The 18577-nt window shown below is 46.5% G+C and overlaps 1 long non-coding RNA gene across 2 annotated transcripts; it reads right to left on the minus strand.

The window, feature by feature from the left end:
• Positions 1-5177: 5177 nt before the first annotated feature.
• Positions 5178-13706, minus strand: LOC120097899 (uncharacterized). Of its 2 annotated transcripts, XR_015641252.1 has the most exons (3): positions 13480-13615; positions 12097-12243; positions 5178-5329 (listed from the first exon to the last, which is right to left on the minus strand). It is a non-coding gene; the product is annotated as an uncharacterized LOC120097899 (long non-coding RNA). The 2 variants fall into 2 exon arrangements; XR_015641253.1 differs by lacking the exon at positions 12097-12243 and having other exon boundaries at positions 13480-13706.
• Between the last annotated feature and the right edge of the window lie 4871 nt (positions 13707-18577).

Below are 18577 nucleotides of genomic sequence, written 5' to 3' on the forward strand. Positions count from 1 at the left end.
CGTACATTCCCATCAGCCTTTTGTGGAAACTTTAAATACACAAACTTTTTATATAGTCAATGTGGACACAGCCACTATAGCTGAGGACACTTTAAATGGTTTTTTAATTTATGGAGTTTTTTGGGGTTTTGTTGTTGTTTTTGGAAATGCTAGAATTTCTTTTGTCTCAGCAAGAGCTTATTTTATTTTACCTTGTGTTATGGCCCAGATCTTGTTATGTAGCCCAGGCTGGCCCAAACCTCATAATCCTCCCACCTCAACCGTCCAGGTCCTGGTACAGATAGTCCTTACCATGCCAGCCTCTAAGAGTAGCAGTTTAACTAAGGGACCCATCTATGTGAGAACTGAATATGAGGCAGTGGGATTGTGGGTCAGATATCCCCAGAGAAGAAGGAGAAAGATGCCCAGCGTTTGCAGGAAGGGGCAGTAAGGAGCCCTGTCTTAACTCCCTTCTGCCACTTAAAGGAAGGAATGAGAAAAACCTGCTGTAAACTGTAATGTCCTGGGACCGGTCTCCAAGGTCTGAGAAACCACGTGCAAGCGAATGTATTATAATTCAGATTCATAATTGAAAACAGAATTTTCTGGATATAATGGCTAAGGTAAGGAGCTCATAGAAGCTTTTAAAAGGATGCTTAGAAAGTAAAAATAAGCCAAGAAAGGCTGGCCACTGGCCCCAAAGGCTGCTGAACCTCTACACAGGCTAAACTGGAACTCAAATGACATCACAAGGTGGTCACCTTCCTGGGAGCCCAGAGTGGAAAAAGTCTTTGCTTTCTATGCAGGGGTAAGGTACATAATGACCAGGATTCGGGCACAAGTTGGAAGGATCCCTGGACTCTGAGTTCGGGCATCCTACAGGGAAACAGTTCCTTCCCCTGCGGTTCCTTTTGCCAGACAGCAAATTATTTAAGCACATTCAACAGTCTTTGTGATCTGCAGTGACATCTGCAATGTGGAGCATCTAAACTGAGGAAGTCAGCAGTTGGGGCGGAAACTGCGGGTCAAGCTTTAACTCTCTGTAACATTTGGGGGACTTTCTTCCCAGAAGAGTTTGAGTTAGGATCCTCCACTGGGACTTCCCTCTGGTAAGGGCCTTAAGTCAAAGTGACAATACAAAGGAGATTCACCCTGCTTCTTTTGTTGTGTATAATATCTCACAGCAAGAATTCTCAGCCCATTTCTTCTGTGTTCTGATGCCACATTGTAACTCACAAGCCCTGTTTCAGTGTCTCCTGCTTTCCCTTGGTTCTTGTTTATTATACTTCGATAACAACAACAACAACAACAACAACAACGAAAATTTAGGCAAATTAACTGCTACTTTTTAATTAAATTTTTTATTAGTTCCTTGAAAGTTTTGAGTTTCACACAATGTGTTTTAATCTCATTCACTCTCCTGTTTACCTTCCTTCACTATCTACCCAATTTTGTGTCCTTATAAAAAAGGACAACCCAAGGGGAGGGGAGGGGAGGATTAAAAGAGATTATTCAACACAACTCCCTTAGCCCAGGACTGGGCATTCTATAAATCATGGCTAAATTTATCCTTTTTCTCCTGCAAACCTCTTGTAGTATTCATACAGAATAATATTCTTGAAGGGTGATCCTGGAGGACTTCGAATCCCTGGGAACTGATGAGAAACATGAATTCTCTCTACCTCAGACCTTCACGGTTAGACTCTCCACTAAGGTGTGCACGGGCTCTCTGGGCATCCCTGTGCCAGTAAAAGGCCCAGGCTCCTAATCCCAGTTCCCTCCCACCCCTGAGATCTGCAGGCACACACCTAGCCCTCTCCTTCTGCTGCCCCACCTCATTCCTGGGAACAGTTTCTCTGAGGTGTGGGAAGAGACCGAGGTGGATTCTGAGCAAGGGCTGTTGACTCAGTACTTCCGGATGGATAGCCCCAGGGTGCGGAGGGTATCGGGCCCATCCCTGCCTACAGCACAGCCCACAGAAAAGGGAACTGAAAGGAATTTCTGAGTATGCTTGAAGGAAGCCTAAGAGAATGTTCTGCAGGCTTTTGGTTAGAGACAAGGGGCAGGCCTGACTGCCAGATAAAGGTGGAACATCTCAGCTCTCGGGGTGTCCGTTCAGTAGCCAGAGGGCTCCACCAAACTGCCCCTTTCTGTCCCTCAACAACTCTTTCCCATCAGACACCGGAGAGTGTTTGCAAGTCCAGCCTGCAGTACCTGGCTTCCTCCAAGGCTCTGCTGGGAAAAGACACCTTTCACACCAATCCTCTTGCAAACATCCACCCTGATCACCACCCATGTTGTCACCACTAAAGGAGCTATAGCTTTGCCTCACTTGGAAGCTGTGAGGGCCCGGGTCAGGGCTGTCTTCCTCTGCTCATTCTCTGTTTACCAAGTACCCACTGTAGGGGCCCCACTTTGCTTAGGAGTTGGGGACAGAGGCCCGCAGGCAGACTGGACCATAGCCCCATAGCTGGCAGCCTCTGCTCCAGGACCCTGCCGCTCTGACAATGCACTCACTACTGTTTTCCTTCCTTCTGCTCTCCCTCCTCCTGAATCGTTTCTTAGAATTTCTCACAGAGAGCAGTTAGAGTCGAAGCCAGTCTCTGCTCCTATTCCCCTACTGCTTGGCTCATTTAGAATAGAATCAACATCCCTTTTGTGGCTTGTAAGCCCCTCGCCCCACACTCTGCACATTCCAAGGGTCCTTTTTGCTCTGACCCTTTCTTCTCTTTATCCCACAAGTCCCCAAATTCATTCCTACTGGTGTCTTCCTCGTGGGTGCTCTTCCCAGCTCCCCAAGAACATATAGCCCCATCTACCTCTCTTCTCACACTTTGCTCACTTTAGTTGTGATACATATTAGTAATATATATATATGAATATATGACTTGTTTCTATGCTTCAAGAGTTCCATGTTGACTGATAGGGACTTGATTGGCTCCTTCATTCCTGATCATCTAGGCTGTGGCTCCTATGAGAAACCCCAGCATTGGTTGAATGATGTCTGGACACACAATAGACTCTAGATTTCATAGACTCATGGGATTCTGGTCCTGTGAGCGAATCTTTCTTCTCTTGTTCCTAAATAAGGATAGAAGCTTTTGAAATGTCTGACACTCCACAGATGTGACTCTCAACCCCAACGATCCCTTAAGATCTCAGTGGCTGAGTCCTAGTGATGTTTTCCAGGTGTCAGAGAAGTCCTTCAACAGATCAGGAAAGAGCTCAGTCATAAATTTCTCTAAGGCAATTTGCTATTTAGTTTAGACTGAGAATAATAAACTCACAGGTAATTTTCCTCCAGTGCAGACACTACTTTAAGGGGATTTACAGGATTCATTAAAACCCTCATAGTACACAGAACAGAGTCATTTTAGGTCTCCAGAAAATGGTTTCCATAGTGCAGAACTATGGAAAAAAGCAAGAGTTCGGGTAGGGAAGCATTTTAGAACAACTTTCATAATCCTAAAATTGCAGTACAAATACAAAATCTCCCCACCTCACCCCTCATTTCTCTAGAGTGTTGAGACAGAATCTCACTGTGTCCTAGGCTGGCATTGATCTGCGTCAGCCTCCACATGCTGGGATTACAGGAACATAACAAGAGACTTCTCAAAGAGTTCCGATTTCATAGGCACCTGTCCCTTTCCTAACTCTCCTTGAAGGGGGTCTGCAAAGAAAATAGGGGGCTCTCCAGAGAGAAGGGGGGCTACAGAGGGAAGAGGGGTCTGCATAGAAAAGAGGGGTCTGCAGAGAAAAGACAAGGTCTGCAGAGAAAAGAGGGGGTCTGCACAGAAAAGAGGGGGTCTGCAGAGAAAAGAGAGGGGTCTGCAGAGAAAAGAGGGGGTCTGCATAGAAAAGAGGGGGTCTGCAGAGAGAAGAGGGGGTCTGCAGAGAAAAGAGAGGGGTCTGCATAGAAAAGAGGGGGTCTGCACAGAAAAGAGGGGGTCTGCAGAGAAAAGAGAGGGGTCTGCAGAGAAAAGACAAGGTCTGCACAGAAAAGAGGGGGTCTGCAGAGAGAAGAGGGGGTCTGCAGAGAGAAGAGGGGGGTCTTCACAGAGAAGAAGGGGTCTGCAGAGAGAGGAGAGGGTGTAGAGAGAAGACAGGCTCTGCAGAGAGAAGGGGGTCTGTAGAGAGAGGAGGGGCCGCCTGAGAGCAGAGCAGAAAGGCTAATCCCAAGGCTCTCTGTCTGCTTACGACTTGGGGTCATCTTGCTTTTGTAAGCCCCTCTCCCTTCCATGTCTTTCTCGTCCTCTTTGTTTCTCTTCCTCTCCTGGGCCATAGAAATTTTTTTTTTAAATTACTTCTTGAGAACTGTTGCTTCATGGTCTCATAGGAAAGTACACATTTGTATGTAATTTGCACACTTTTTAAGCCTGACAAAAATTCGCTTAAATAACCAGATATCCCTTGGGCCCACAGAGCTGGGACCTGACTTCTCAGTTCTGGCCTTGGTATCTTCTCTTAAGAGGACACTTGGGAGAGAGGGCAGAGGTAAGCTTTCCCACCCTGATTGAGGGTCTGCTGGTTCTCTGATGAACTGGCCTGGTTTTTGTAAGAAACAGATTTGGAACTGAAGGAGGAGAGCCATTGAAACCATGTGACATTGAAACTCTGTGACAACACAGAAACACACCCAGACACATTTGCATTTAGTGACTTCCACCTGCATTTGAGACCCAACTCTGACCTCAGAAGCTCTGTCATCTTGGGCTATAATTCATCTTGGGGACAGAAGTGAAAAATGCTATCTTTATCCACCTCTGCCCAGGGGGGATGTATATTTCATGGACACTTGGGTTCACATGCCTTTGACTTAGTGATAGAATCCCAGGGCCCAGGGCAGTGCCTGGGATATAGAAGGTACTTAAAATAAGTGGACTTCTAGTTGTAAATTCCCATTTCCAGTGGAAGAATAGATTACAGGCTAGAAAAAGATGCCAGTTGGGTTCACACAGTGTGGGCAATGGGTTTATGTCTTTGTAGAGTTTTATTTGTACAAAGCTCTGTTCACAGCAAAGTGATTGAAACAGAGAGACTCTGGGAGACTACATTCAAGAGTAGGAGGGGACAATATTTTCTGTAAAGGACCACAGTACATATATTCAGTGTTGTAGACTATGCAGTCTAGAAACTACCAAGTCAGCCCTTGTTACATGAAGATGGCCACAGACACTACAGAAATCAACAGGCATGGCTCTTTGCTAATAAAACTTTATTTATACCGTTGGGTGGGGGTCTGGTTCTAAATGGTAACAGGCACCTTGATTTTATTCTTCAGACTTTGGTTTTCTTGGGTCTAAGAGGTGAGCTTAGCTGAAATTGAAGAACTCTCCTCCAACTGTGTACTCTGAAAAAAAGAAATATATAACAAGATTTTAAAACACAGCAATCCTACATAATTGTGTGCTAAGCTGAAGGTTACTTCTCAAAGCGACTAGGTTTGGGAGTGAGTCACAAGGCGGTGATAGCCAGTAGTTAGGCCTATGTAAGACAGCTGGTACCAGAAGTGGTCTCAACAAACGAGCCTTTGGCTAGCTTACTGAGCAGCTGGCAACAAGTGTTACCCTATCTGGTGGCGCAAAGCCTCACAGTGCTATGCCTATTGCCTTTGGTGAGTGGGACAGGGTGCAGGTGTCGGAGTGTACTGGAAGTTGGGGGAGGGGCTGCACCAACAGTCCCTGAATCATTTCGTCTGGATGTCACTCATAAAACACAGTAAAGTTTCTCGCTTTCCCTGTGCTGGAGGGAGCAGACATCTTAGAAGGACTTTGTATCCAGCACAGTGGTAGTTCCTTCATTTGCAAGTGGACAAGAAATCCAACTCTAACAAGAGAATCTAAAAAGGGGATTTGCTGGCTGGGTGATCGAGCAGCACAGGGCTGTCTGGTATGATTCGCACGTGACTGCTTTCCCTTTGCAGGATAATCTAAATAATCTCGAGATGAGGGACTTCTAAGTTGTACCAAGGAGGAGGGGAAAGAGAAGTTGGAGGAGGAGGAGGAAGAGGAGGGGGAGGAGGAGGTATTGGAGGAGGAAGAAGAGGAGAAGGAGAAGGGGAGGAGTTGGAGTTGGAGAAGGAGCAGGAAGAGGAGTAGGAAGAGAAGGAGGAGAAGGAAGAGGATGAGAGGAGGAGGAGGAAGAGGAGGAGAAGGAGAAGGAGAAGGAGAAGGAGAAGGAGAAGGAGAAGGAGAAGGAGAAGGAGAAGGAGAAGAAGGAGGGGGATAATTGACTGAGCATTTCCAAAGGCTTATTCATTTCACCAACTTTGAGTGGATCAGGAGCCTCTTCTTAGCCAGAGGCTTATGAGATGTTGATTGGCTTACATCTGGGTCACATGCTCTTTGATCAGGTAGCAAGTCACTCTCCTCAAAGCAGATCAGCTGCTCTGGGGGCATGGGTATTCTGTGTCCAATCTGTGACCAGTTAGCCAAGAGAAAGACCCTGGTCAATGCAGAACTCTCTGCTGCCAATCTCCAATCTCAGAGAAGCCTGATAAGAAGAAATGGCAGATGGATGTAAAAGCTAAGGAACCTTACAGATACTCCCCACACTGCCTTTCCGGGCACAGTTAGGAAGCAGCAAATCCAATAGGTGTAATCATAGCAATCACTGATGGGTTCAATAAGTTTAGGAGAGGCGCCCCATTGAGTGAGATGATCAGTTTTTAAGACACACCCACCATGAATTGGATGATTAAATGGACCCGAGAATTAATTCAGATGGATTCCTACTGTGGCATAGGGACAGGACCACCTGTCTGATTCTGCAGCTTGGACTCCATTACCGACAGGACCGCAACCAGACCACTACTCTGTTTGTCATCTGCGGTCCTCTTTCCAGCTTTGCCTCCATCTCTCTTCTGCACGCAGTGTCTATCTGTCTGGAAAGCTCTTTGCCCTAAAACACTTGTTCCACTTTTGTCCCAGCTCAGGCCATTTTCCTCAGAAAGGCCTCTTCTCTTGTCTGTTGCCACTTAGCCAGGATTGAAGCCTCATCCTCACACCACTCCTGTCCTCTGTGAAGCCTCCCCCGAGTTCCCTCCTTCTCTGCTCTTCAACCTCTCACAGAAGGGATTATTCCCTCGCCTTGTCCTCCTCTTCCTCCTTTTCCTCTTCCTTCTCCTTCTCTTCTTCTTCCTCCCCTCCCTCTTTTCCTTTTCCTTGTCTCCCTCCTCTCCCTCCTCTTTCTTCTCCTTTTACTCTACTTTTTCTCCTCTTCTTCCTCCTCTTCCCCTCCCGATTTTCCTTGTTTTCCTCTTCCTCCTTTTTCTTTTCTTCTTTCTCCATTTCCTCTTCCTCTTCCTCCTCCTCTTCCTCTTTCTTTTCCCTTTTCTTCGTCCCACTTCTCTTCCTCCTCCCTCTCCTTTTCTTCCTCTTCTTCCCTTCCCCTTTTCCTTCTCCTTGTCCCCCTCCTCATCTCTCTCCTCCTCTTTCTCCCCTCTCCCTTTCCTTCCTCTTCTGTTTGCCTTTTTTCCTCCGTCCTCTTTTCCAAGCTGTCCATCCTTGTAAAGTTCTCCTGAGGCCCAGCCCTGTTTCCTGATACAACCTTGAAGTGTTATACTGCAGCTCTGCTGACATTTTAGGAGAGGCTGCTGGAAGACAGCAGGAGCCGAAGAAATAGCCCAGAGAACAGACTTCAAGGCCTCTCTGTTTCTGAGAGCGCCTTTGTTTCCTGACTTGGCTCCTCCACAAAGGGAGGAGAGAAGCAAATGGCAATAAAAAGAGTAGAGTAGAATTGAGGATGGGTGGAGATTTCTTTTTAAACCAGACAGAAAACAGAAAATGTTACCAAAACACCAAAGTATTTGATTATCTAATAGCTACATGAGAAATATACTTGGATAGATAACAAGGGAAAGTCAGTAATGAAATTAACTACGTAGATAAATAGTCATACCTTGGTATGAGAAAACTAATACCTATCTCAATGGGGGGAGGGTTGATAAAACTATGTGATTAGAGAGAAGGAAGTACTAACAGCTAGAGGTTTGGAATGATGCTGGTTCCCCCAACCCCACTCCCCGGGAGTCAGGTGAACAATAGCAAAATTAATCAGACATTCAGATTTTAGCAACTCAGCTTTCAAAATTTAAAACTATCCGTAGTATCCAAGGTTGGGAGGCTGGCGAGATGGACATCTTGTTCAATAATGTTTGGAAACATTACTATAAAATGACATTACACTCTTTCCTCAAAATACTAACCCTCTTTCTAAAACTCTAGGTTACAGTTTAGAAAGTAAGCCCAGCGTAGGAACACAGGCTGTAGGTTTGTTTGAGACTGGGAACGAGATGGAAACGCTATGAATTCCTAAGGGAATCTGTACTGATATCGTGGGCTCAGAAAGAGAAGACCCGAGGTCTGGAAAGAGAAGGGCTATGACCAACATTACACTGCATGCTAGAGCGACGGGAAAGGGGGAGAAGACCTGGCTCACACATGTGAACTATTCTGTCATTTATGGGCACAGAGACCGGTGTGAAGGCAACATTCCCATCGTTAGCCAGGGGAACAGGATTTCAGCAAGGGAGGTGGCCTGCTGTTGACATCCAGGTTCAGAGGACAAATCAAGTGGCCCAGTTGCTTAGGTGTCCTGTGCACCTCATGCTGCCACTCAGCTGCCTCCTGCACTCCTGCTCACCCTGTCCTCAAGGTCAAGAGTAGTGGTTCTCACCCGTCCTAAAGCTGCGACCCTTTAATACAGTTCCTGGTGTTGTGATGACCCCGAACCATAAAATTACTTTTGTTGTTGCTTCATAGCTGTAATTTTGCTACTGTTCTGAATCACAATGTAAATATCTGTTTTCTGATTGTCTTAGGAGATTCCTATGAAAGGCTCATTTGACTTCCCAAAGGGGTCATGACCCAGAGTTTGAGAACCACTGTTCTAGGTTTTCGAGGAGCACTCTTCCTGGAGAAATCTTCCCTTAGGAGGGCAGGTTCTGACAGATGTCCACTCTGACCTTCGAAAAGAGCTTGAAGATACTGGGAGATAGGATTTGTCAGCCTAGTACTTGGAACGTGGTCTAGAAGGAGAGTCACAAAGCCCAGTGTGCATGCCTCCTTGACCTTGAAGAACCCGAGGGGTCTATCTAATACAGGGTAGCTGCTTAGCTCTGGGTGGGGTGTAGAGAACCTGGGAAGGTAGCTAACTAGACTCATAGCGCTCGAAATTATCTGACTCACTCAAAAGCAGTAAAAATTTTTTAATTAAAGATTTAAACCGAAAACTAAAAAAATCCATAGGAAAAACATCCCTGGGGTAAATTCATCTCAAATGGAAAATACAGGCACTATAGCAAGCACACTGTAGGAGAAGAGGAAAGAGCTGGTCATGGTTACTGCACCTTCTAGAGTCACTCTTCCGACCGTGAACTGCCTCTGTTCTCTGGAGGTGAGGGGCAAGGCAGGTGAGTGGTCAGATGTCTATATTTGCATAAAGTCTCTCTCTGTCTCTATCTCTGTCTGTTTCTCTCTCTCTCTCTCTCTCTCTCTCTCTCTCTCTGCTTCTGTCTTCCTACCTGCCTCTCTCTCTCTCTCTGTCTCTCTCTCTCTCTCTCTGTTTCTGTCTTCCTACCTGCCTCTCTCTCTCTCTCTCTCTCTCTCTCTCTCTCTCTCTGTTTCTGTCTTCCTACCTGCCTCTCTCTCTCTGTGTTTCTGTCTTCCTACCTGCCTCTCTCTCTCTCTCTCTCTCTCTCTCTCTCTGTTTCTGTCTTCCTACCTGCCTCTCTCTCTCTCTGTTTCTGTCTTCCACCTGTCTCTCTCTCTCTCTCTCTCTCTCTCTCTCTCTCTCTCTCTGTTTCTGTCTTCCTACCTGCCTCTCTCTCTCTCTCTCTCTCTCTCTCTCTCTCTCTCTGTATGTGCGTGCATGTGTGTGGTGTAGTGGTTAGGTTTATCAGCTTTAAACACTGATACGTATTTATTCACTCCTATGAGTTGGCAGCATACCAGATGCTGGAAACCAATAGAAAATAATGCAGCAGTGGTCTTTGTCCTCACAAGGAAGGGCATTAAACAAAACAAATTAAAACGGCAGCTGTGATAGAAAATGCTAAGAACGAAGTCAGGAAAGCGGAAAGGCCCGAGTCTGCAGTGGTATCTGAGGTGGCCAGGAAGGTCCAAAAGGGATGATGTCTGACTTCAGATCTGGGGAAATGACGGGACCCCGATTGGATTGAGGAAGAAGAAGATTAGAAGGAATAGATCGACTGTTCCACTGCCAATCAATTAAAGAACAGATCAGACACACAAGAATGTGGGGGACACTCAAGTACAGAGATTAGTCTGGAAGAAAGAAAACATACCAAATGATGCTAAGGAGATGCCATTCTAGAAAAAACGGAGATGATCAGAGCTACAAGGGATGAGCAGTGTGGAGAGATACAGACGGTCTCAGGCACACCGTGCAACCCTACAGTGGTAGACCCCTGTGTCTACCATTGGACAAGTGTGTACAAACCAAGAGTGAGCCCCGGTGTTCGCTGTGGACTTTGGGTGACAGTGATGTGTTTAGCACACACTACCAATCGTAGCAGATGCTCGACTCTGGTGAAGACGGCAGACAGGAAGTGTGCCTGTGCACACAGGGCAGAAGAAAGTACACGGGAGATGTCTGTACTTCTGTTTCACCCTAAAATGACTGGTTTTTTTTAAGACCATTAAGTAAAACAGCAGACAGACAGGGTGACACATACCTATAAGGCCAAGGCAAGAGGATAATTAAGTTCAAGGTCAGCCTGGGCTACACATCGAGTATAAGGGCAGCCAGGGCTGTGTATTGAGAGTGTTTCAAAAAACAAAACAAAAATAAAACAAACTCTCATATTCAGTTCCTCACTTTTCAAGTGTGGGTTGCAAGTGATAACTTCCAGGGAAGACATGGAGAAAGGACTAGAGGAGGAACTTCATAGTGAAAATGCCTTTTCTCGGCAATGGCAGCATCAATCGGGCAAGTCATGTTGACAGTCAGGACTAGAGTGGCCCTTCACCTCAGTGGTCTCCCAGCTGAGCACCAAAGCCCAGATACCTTGGCATGAGAAGACCATCAACCAAGCCTGGCTTCAGAACAGTCTACAAAATCCCGAATGCTCCTTAAAGCCACCAAGGTCATCAAAAACAAGGAGCTGTCACACCCCGGAGGAGGCTACAGAGATGAAATCACTTGGCGTAATGTGGTACCCAGAAAGAAAAATGAAACAAACAAACAAGAAAAAAAATCAAGTAACAAAAAAAGTAAGACTGAAACATAGGAGCTAAATAAAGCATTCATTGAATAAAAATATATCAATACTGGCTCATGAATCACAACTAATGAAACATACTAGTCTAAGACATCCATAAAAGTGAGTAGGGTATTAAAGTCTGTGGAAGTTATGCACTATCCTCAATTTTCCTATCAATGTAAAACTTTGAGAAATATTCTGTTAATAAAGTGTGCATTCATCTATCCTATGTTGCGATAACAAAACCCACAAGCCTGGGAACTTTACAGTGAAAAGTTTTCTCTTAGCTGCTCTTTGGGAGATCAAAAGCCCAGGGTTGGAAATTACAACGCATCTGCCTCTGGAGGGTGTGCTTCCTGGCCGTCCCACACCATGACAGGCATCATGCAGGAGGGAAGAGGTCAGAGGGCAAGACAAAGAGAAAAATGGAATCCCCTCGCCCCTTCTTTTTAAACAACTTAGATTCTTGACGGTTAACTATGTTCCCAGAACTACATTAATCCCTTCCTGAGACACCATTACTAATGTCCTAATTAGTTTGTACTAATTGCCATCTCTCAAAGATCCCAGCATATCCCAATATCACTGTGCTGTGGACCAATCCACCAACATACACGCACTCTTGGTTCAAGATCTATCAACTTATACATTTTTTTAAGTTAGAATGTCATCAGTTTAGTATAAAAGAAGGCATAGAAATTATTTAGGTGCTGAAATAGTTCACACTGTCAGTGGAATGGGCACTTCATGTTATACGATTTCAACAGTGATTTCAGTCCACATACTTTCCAAAAATATCGCCATCTGAAAATAAGAAATAAATCCTTGTTGTCTAGAACCACTTTGGTGCCTCCATATTCTGGGGGAACTTTGTCTCCATCTTTCATACTAACCGGATGAATCTACGCATCTCTTCCTTTCTCAGCGGATCTGATCCCACAGCTATGACTGCTTCCTGAAACGCCTTTCCTTGAGACTTTTCTGGAAGCACAATGCCACCTTTGGCTACAGTTTCGGCTACACTCCTTTCAACCAATTCTCTATCAAAGAGCAGAAGAAACTTTCTCAGAGCCTGCCCGGTAGTCTCAGAAGCTTAGTCACTATCATCATAGCAGACGGTGTAAGTGACTGGCAGTGTGGTGCTGGAGAGACAGCTGAGAACTGTATCTTTATCCGCAAGCAGACAGAGCAACTGGTACTATTATTAAATCATACTTCGACTTTGGGTTTTTTTTCTTTTTTTCAAGTAAAATGTCTATGATGAGATTTTACCAATAAGCATGCCCTAAAGATTTTAGTAGTGGATCCTGGGGGTGTGGTGCTGTGGGGGAAACTGAGGAACAAGACACATCTTTTGGGAGTTGAGTTATCTCAAAGATAATACTGGAAAATAGCCCCCTTGCACTCTAACTTCCCCCAATGTGCTGCTTTTTTCTTTCTTCTTTGAGACAAAGTCTCTCTCTCTCTCTCTCTCTCTCTCTCTCTCTCTCTCTCTCTCTCTCTCTCTCTCTCTGTCTCTCTCTCTCTCTCTCTCTCTCTCTCTCTCTCTGTGTGTGTGTGTGTGTGTGTGTGTGTGTGTGTGTGTGTGTGACCCAGGCTGGCCTCAAACCTACTATCCTCCTGCCTCAGCCTTCTGACTGCTGGGCTTATGGACACCCCTGCCTGGCAATACTGAACTCAGATTTACTGAGGAAGCTCATGTACTGTCTTCTGCAAATAGGAGTGGGCAGTTTCCATGGAGCAAAGAGCTTCTGGGAAGTGTGGGGAGTCCTGGCTCTCCTTTGTCATGTGACTCCTTTGATCCTGGCATGTTTGTAAGTATCTTCCCTGGGGAAGTCTAGAGAGCCTGTTCCTCCAACACATGCTAGTGGTTAAACTGTATAGTGCGAAAGCATGCTGGCTTCCGGTGTCGTTGGAGTTGTAGGCTTAAGACCATCATCTTGGCCGGGACGGTCAGGTGGAGAGGACATTCTGAAGAATGCCCTGCTGCTCCCCAGTATAAATGAATCCTATGCTTTACAGGACTACCTCCTTTGGACAGATCCTTCCTTCCCAGAGCTCAACATTTTCCCGTCTGGGGGGTGGGGGGATGGGTTGCCTCTTACCCATCACATCCCATGCCATCCCGCGCCATCCCGCGCCATCCCGCGCCACCCCGCGCCACCCCGCGCCATCCCGCGCCATCCCGCGCCATCCCGCGCCATCCCGCGCCATCCCAGATCATGGCATTCCACCCATCACATCCTATAATATTTGCGCCACTTAAAAGCTCTCACCTTTCAGGGCCCTTTTTAGCTGTCCAATTGAGATGTGAGTGAATGAATCATGACTCCAGCCTCTGCCAGCAGGTCATTCAGCCTTACTTTCTCACCCTTCACTCAAGGCTGCCCTTATATAATGTTTTGGATCTATGGTCTATTTGATAGTTACAGTGTTGACTTTCTTCACCCCCACCCCACCCCACCCCCTTCCTCTTCCTGATTCTCTAAGACATTTTCTCTCTAAGTTCAAGGGGGTGGTTTCGAGAACTGTCATTTTGTGGCGATGGCTGACACGATGGGTGGAGTCAGGGGGTGGGGTGGGGTCCCAGGAGAAAACAGAGAGGGCGCCCTCCAGGGTTGGCAGATCTGGGCTGGCAACCAGAAACAGATGAGTTCGTTTCAAAGGCCCTCCTTCTCTCCACACCTGTTTTTCCCCAAGTGCTAACATGTCTCACGTCACGGTGTGAGTTGGGTAAAAGTTGGGTAAAGCTGTGGTTTCTCCTAATTCCCTCCAGTGATTTTCAGACACGACGGCCCTCCTCCTGGATGGCTGACTTCGCTTATGATGCTCTTAGATTAAACTAATTCTTACTTTGAAAGGGGATATTAAAAAGAAAACAGAAAGTGTAAAAACAAAACAAAAGCAAAACCAACAAAACCAACCGACCAACCAACTAAACAAACAATCGAAAAACTGAACGCGGAGATCAAGTCCCTGCGGCCATGCGTGCTTTTCTACAGACAGTTAGGGAGAGTTAGAGCGTGACCAAGGACCAAGCCCTTCCCATCACCACCCTTCTTCATTCTCTTGCCCTCTCCCTCCTTCCTCCCCTCTCTTGCTCTCATTTTCCAGCTGACAGGGTTGAACATTTGTTCATCCTGGCAAACCAACTTCTGAGGAAAAGCTTGGAGCAAAGCAACTTGAGATGCCTGGAATCAGTAAGAATCTGGACACGCTTCGATCCAGCCTTTAAACGAGATGAGGGAGAAGGTTCTCCCCGCTCTGGGGTCTGGGGGGGAATCGGTTGCCTCTCCCCTCCTCTGTCTGGCTCCCGGCCGTCTGGAATCCATTGTGTCTGCCACAGCACCTGGCAGCTGGCATGAGCCCGCTGTCTGCAGCTAGCACACAGGCCGCACTGATGGGGATTAGATGGAGCATACGCCTAGCCTATAAGATGCTTATGGCCTTTTCCAAGCCCAGGACCAGTCCAGCTCAAGAACAGGGCAATTAGATGAAGTCCCATGCTGGGAGAAAAGCTGTTTCTCTGAAGCTAAAGGCTCTAATCCCTCCCTCCCTCCCTGTGACCTCTCTTCTGCTCCACTTTATATATTTTCCTCCCTTGCCTTTTATTTTACTTTTTCCACGTTTTCCTTTCTTTCTTTGCAGTGTATATGTGTACATGCTCTTGTGTGCGCATGCATGTACACGTGAAGAACAGACACTGAGTGTTTTTCCTCAATTGCTTTTCTACCTTACAATTGGTTCTCTCTCTGTCTCTGTCTCTGTCTCTCCCTCTGTGTGTGTGTGTGTGCTTGCATGTGTACATATATTTTTTGCATGTGTGTGGGTGCACATGTATGTTAGTGCATGTGCACGTGTGTATGCAGTGTGCATCCTCATGTAGGTATGTTTTTGCATGTGTGTGGATGCACATGTACGTGAGTGCATGTGTACATGTATGTGTACATGCATGTGGAAGCCCAAGGTTGAAGTTGGGAATCATCCTCTATGGACACCTATTGCACCTTCTTCATTGAGGCAAGCTCTCTCAATCAAGCACAGAGTTCATTAATATGATTAGCAGCTTGCTCTGGGGAATCCCTGGCTTCTTCAGAGACTAGAATTACAGGTGGGAGGCCACACCAACTCAGGTATTTATGGGTTTCTTGAGATGTGAGCCATGTTCCTTGTGCTTGTGTGGCAAGCATTTAATCATGGAGCCACCTCTCCAGCTTTCCATTTTCTTTATTTGTTTTGAGAGGTAGTCTCACTACATAGCCACAGCTAGCCTGCTGCTCACAATGTAGACCAGGCTAGCCTCAAACTCAGAGATCCACCTGTTTCTGCTTCCTGAGTGCTGGGATTAAAGGTCAGGGCCACCATGCTTGGCTTTTGCCTTATATTTTCGAGACAAGGTCTCCTATGGAACCTGGAGTTGGATCCTGCTGTGGATTAGAACTCAGGTCCTTATGTCTGAGTGATAAACACTTATTGACTGTGTAGGGCCCCAGGCCCTGTTCTCCTTTGTCCATCTGCTTTCTGAACACCCAGTTTCCACTTGTCTCCAGAGTAGCGTGTTTCTTTTCCTGACAACCCCCTGCTCTTCTGCCCTCTGCTCATCCCTCTCTCCCCACTCCTGCACTCACTTTTCCTTTCTGTGCAGTTGCTTTGTGCTGACTGCATTTCTCTCTACTTGCGTGACAATTTAAACGGACCGTAGCGCTCTCTCTCTCTCTCCCTCTCTCTCTCTCTCTCTCTCTCTCTCTCTCTCTCTCTCTCTGTCTCGGAGGGGGAAAGCAAGTTCCATTGTTGTAGATCAGCACACACCTTCATATGTTTGTGGGCAGACAGGGCAGTACTCAGTACTCAGAAAGCCATGGAAACTGCCCTTGATTGAGTACATCAGACATGATGGTGAGCCCAACCGCTTTCTGTCTAATTATGATGCACTCCTTGCTTTTATATGTTCTAGGGTGTTGGATAAAACAGCGGTGGGTTTAGGGTGGGAAAAGTATTTCTGGTTTGATCCAAACATCTAAAACCAGGGTTCTTCCAGCGTTGGCATGCACCCAGGTACCTGCCCAGCTCCACCACAGTTTCCAGTGCAGTTCGGGTGGGGCCTGAGAGTGCACGCCTGGCAGGTTCCCAGATGGCTGATGCGAATGGCCCGGCATTGACCTTGAAGTTAGGAGCTAGTCTGAACTCTACCCCAAATGACAGTAAACATGTGTCACCTTGACACATGGGCATTGCTGGCTCAGTTCACAAAAGGATTTGCATTTGTCTGTAAAAACTGTCCACCAAGTGAGAGTGTCATGGTGTGAAAGGAATCCAACTAAGGGAACATAAAGACGGGGCTTTATGTTAAAGAAGGACTTAAAGAAGTCCTAAATCATAGGACTTCAGTCAGGGTAGTTTGCCCTCTTTGCAGAATTACATGGGACCCTTTTCCATTTCCTGGCTGACTGCATCTTGTTGGTACTCTGAGTAAAGGACCTCTGAATGCTATTACTTGAATGTGAGGAACAGCATTAAGAAGATTGAGAACCACTGTACTAGAGGTGGGGATGGACTTCAGCTGTATGCTGCCTTGAGCCTGCACGGGTTTTCTCAGGGAGGCAGGAACCAAATGGAACTGTTAGGGAGGTGACTGAAGAAGGTAAAAGTTCTTAGCGTCTCTTGCCCTGAGATCTCCGGGAGGAGCACAGACACTGAGAAGAGGTGGATGCAAAAACCAGCCACCAATTGATCTTCAGTGCGGAGCAAAAGCGAGATTGGAACTGTAGTTCCGTGGGCAGCTGGAAGAGTCCAGAGAGGATAATGGGTGGCCAACACTTTAAAACCTAATCAAATGGGGGAAATGGGAAGTAGCAATGCTTTGCATAAAGCAAGTGTCATTTTGTAAAGCTTGTTTTGGTGTTTATGTTTGAGTGTGTGTGTGTGTGTGGTGTGTGTGAGAGAGAGAGAGAGAGAGAGAGAGAGAGAGAGAGAGAGAGAGAGAGAGAGAGACAGACACGGACACGGACACGGACACGGACACGGACACAGACACAGACTGAGAGATTCTGGATCATGACTTATGAATGTCAAAAATGTTTAAAAGTCCTAGAATGAAAAAAAATCAAGTGAATTGAATAATTTGTTGGTTCTGTGAGTTGTGGAGGATGGAACTAGCATTGTGGGTCCACTGGCTGGGTTTGTGTGTCACCTTGACACAAGCTGGAGTTATCACAGAGAAAGGAGCCGCCCTTGAGGAAATGCCTCCACGAGATCCACCTATAAGGCATTTTCTCAATTAGTGATCAAACGAGGAGGGCCCAGCCCATTGCAGGTGGTGTCATCCCTGGGCTGGTGGTCTTGGGTTCTGAAAGAGAGCAAGCAGAGCAAGCCAGGGGGAGCAAGCCAGTCAGCAGCATCCCTCCATGGCCTCTGCATCAGCTCCTGCCTCCAGGTTCCTGCCCTGTGTGAGTTCCTGTCCTGACTTCCTTTGGTGATGAACAGCAATGTGGAAGTTTGAGCCAAATAAACCCCTTCCTCCCTAGCTTCCTTTTTGGTCATGATATGCAGGAATAGAAACCCTGACTAAGACAGTGTGTTATTAACTCATCCGTCTTTCTGAAGCCACATTTTCTACTGTTACCTGGGTTCAGCAGGGCATCTCTGTCAAGTCCTGGGGCCCTTGCCTAGACCTATCTTGTCCACTCAAGATTCTCCCACCCTCGAAGGGTTGCTGGTGGTGAGGGCTAGGAGTTCTCAAAGATAAAAGAAACAAGCTGGGCTCTCTACTCAGAGTTTTCAGGATCTTGTGGGCACCAAGGAAAACAGGCAGGAGACCAAGCCCCGGGTGTGGAAGATGTTTGTTATGGAGCAGAGGTTCACACTGAAGGGCAAGTCAAGGCTTTCGACAGACAGAAGTAGCACTGTGTTTCCAATAGATTGCTTTCTGGACAAACTTAGTTTAATGGAGAGAGGGGAGGGGATGTCTGTGTAGCTGTTTTCTCCAAATCTCAACATTGCCTCCTGAAGGAGGAAAGAAACTCACAAAGCTAAAAGGCTCACAAAACTTACAAGCCTCCACAAACCCGAAGACACACACGGCCTAGCCTCTCCCCAAGGTTGGACAGTCCTCACTCATGCTGGGCTTCTAGAGAGGCAGTTCCCTTGAGTCATCTGTACTTCCATCAAAAGCCGTGAGGCTAACCATAATATGTTCCTTGCTTCACCAAGTTAGACTGGGGTGGAGTTGTTTCCTTGCCCTATCTGGGATAAGGAGACATCTGTTCCTGTTTCTCCATTAAAAGGCAGGCAGCCCAGAGAACCCCACAAATAGAGCTTACTAAGACTTGCTTCCCTTTTCTGTCCTTAGATGGGTTTCTCAGGTGGCATCAGGCA

The sequence above is a fragment of the Rattus norvegicus genome, chromosome 17, assembly GCF_021556685.1.
Source record: "Rattus norvegicus strain SHRSP/BbbUtx chromosome 17, alternate assembly SHRSP_T2T, whole genome shotgun sequence".
Taxonomy (NCBI): Eukaryota; Metazoa; Chordata; class Mammalia; order Rodentia; family Muridae; genus Rattus; species Rattus norvegicus.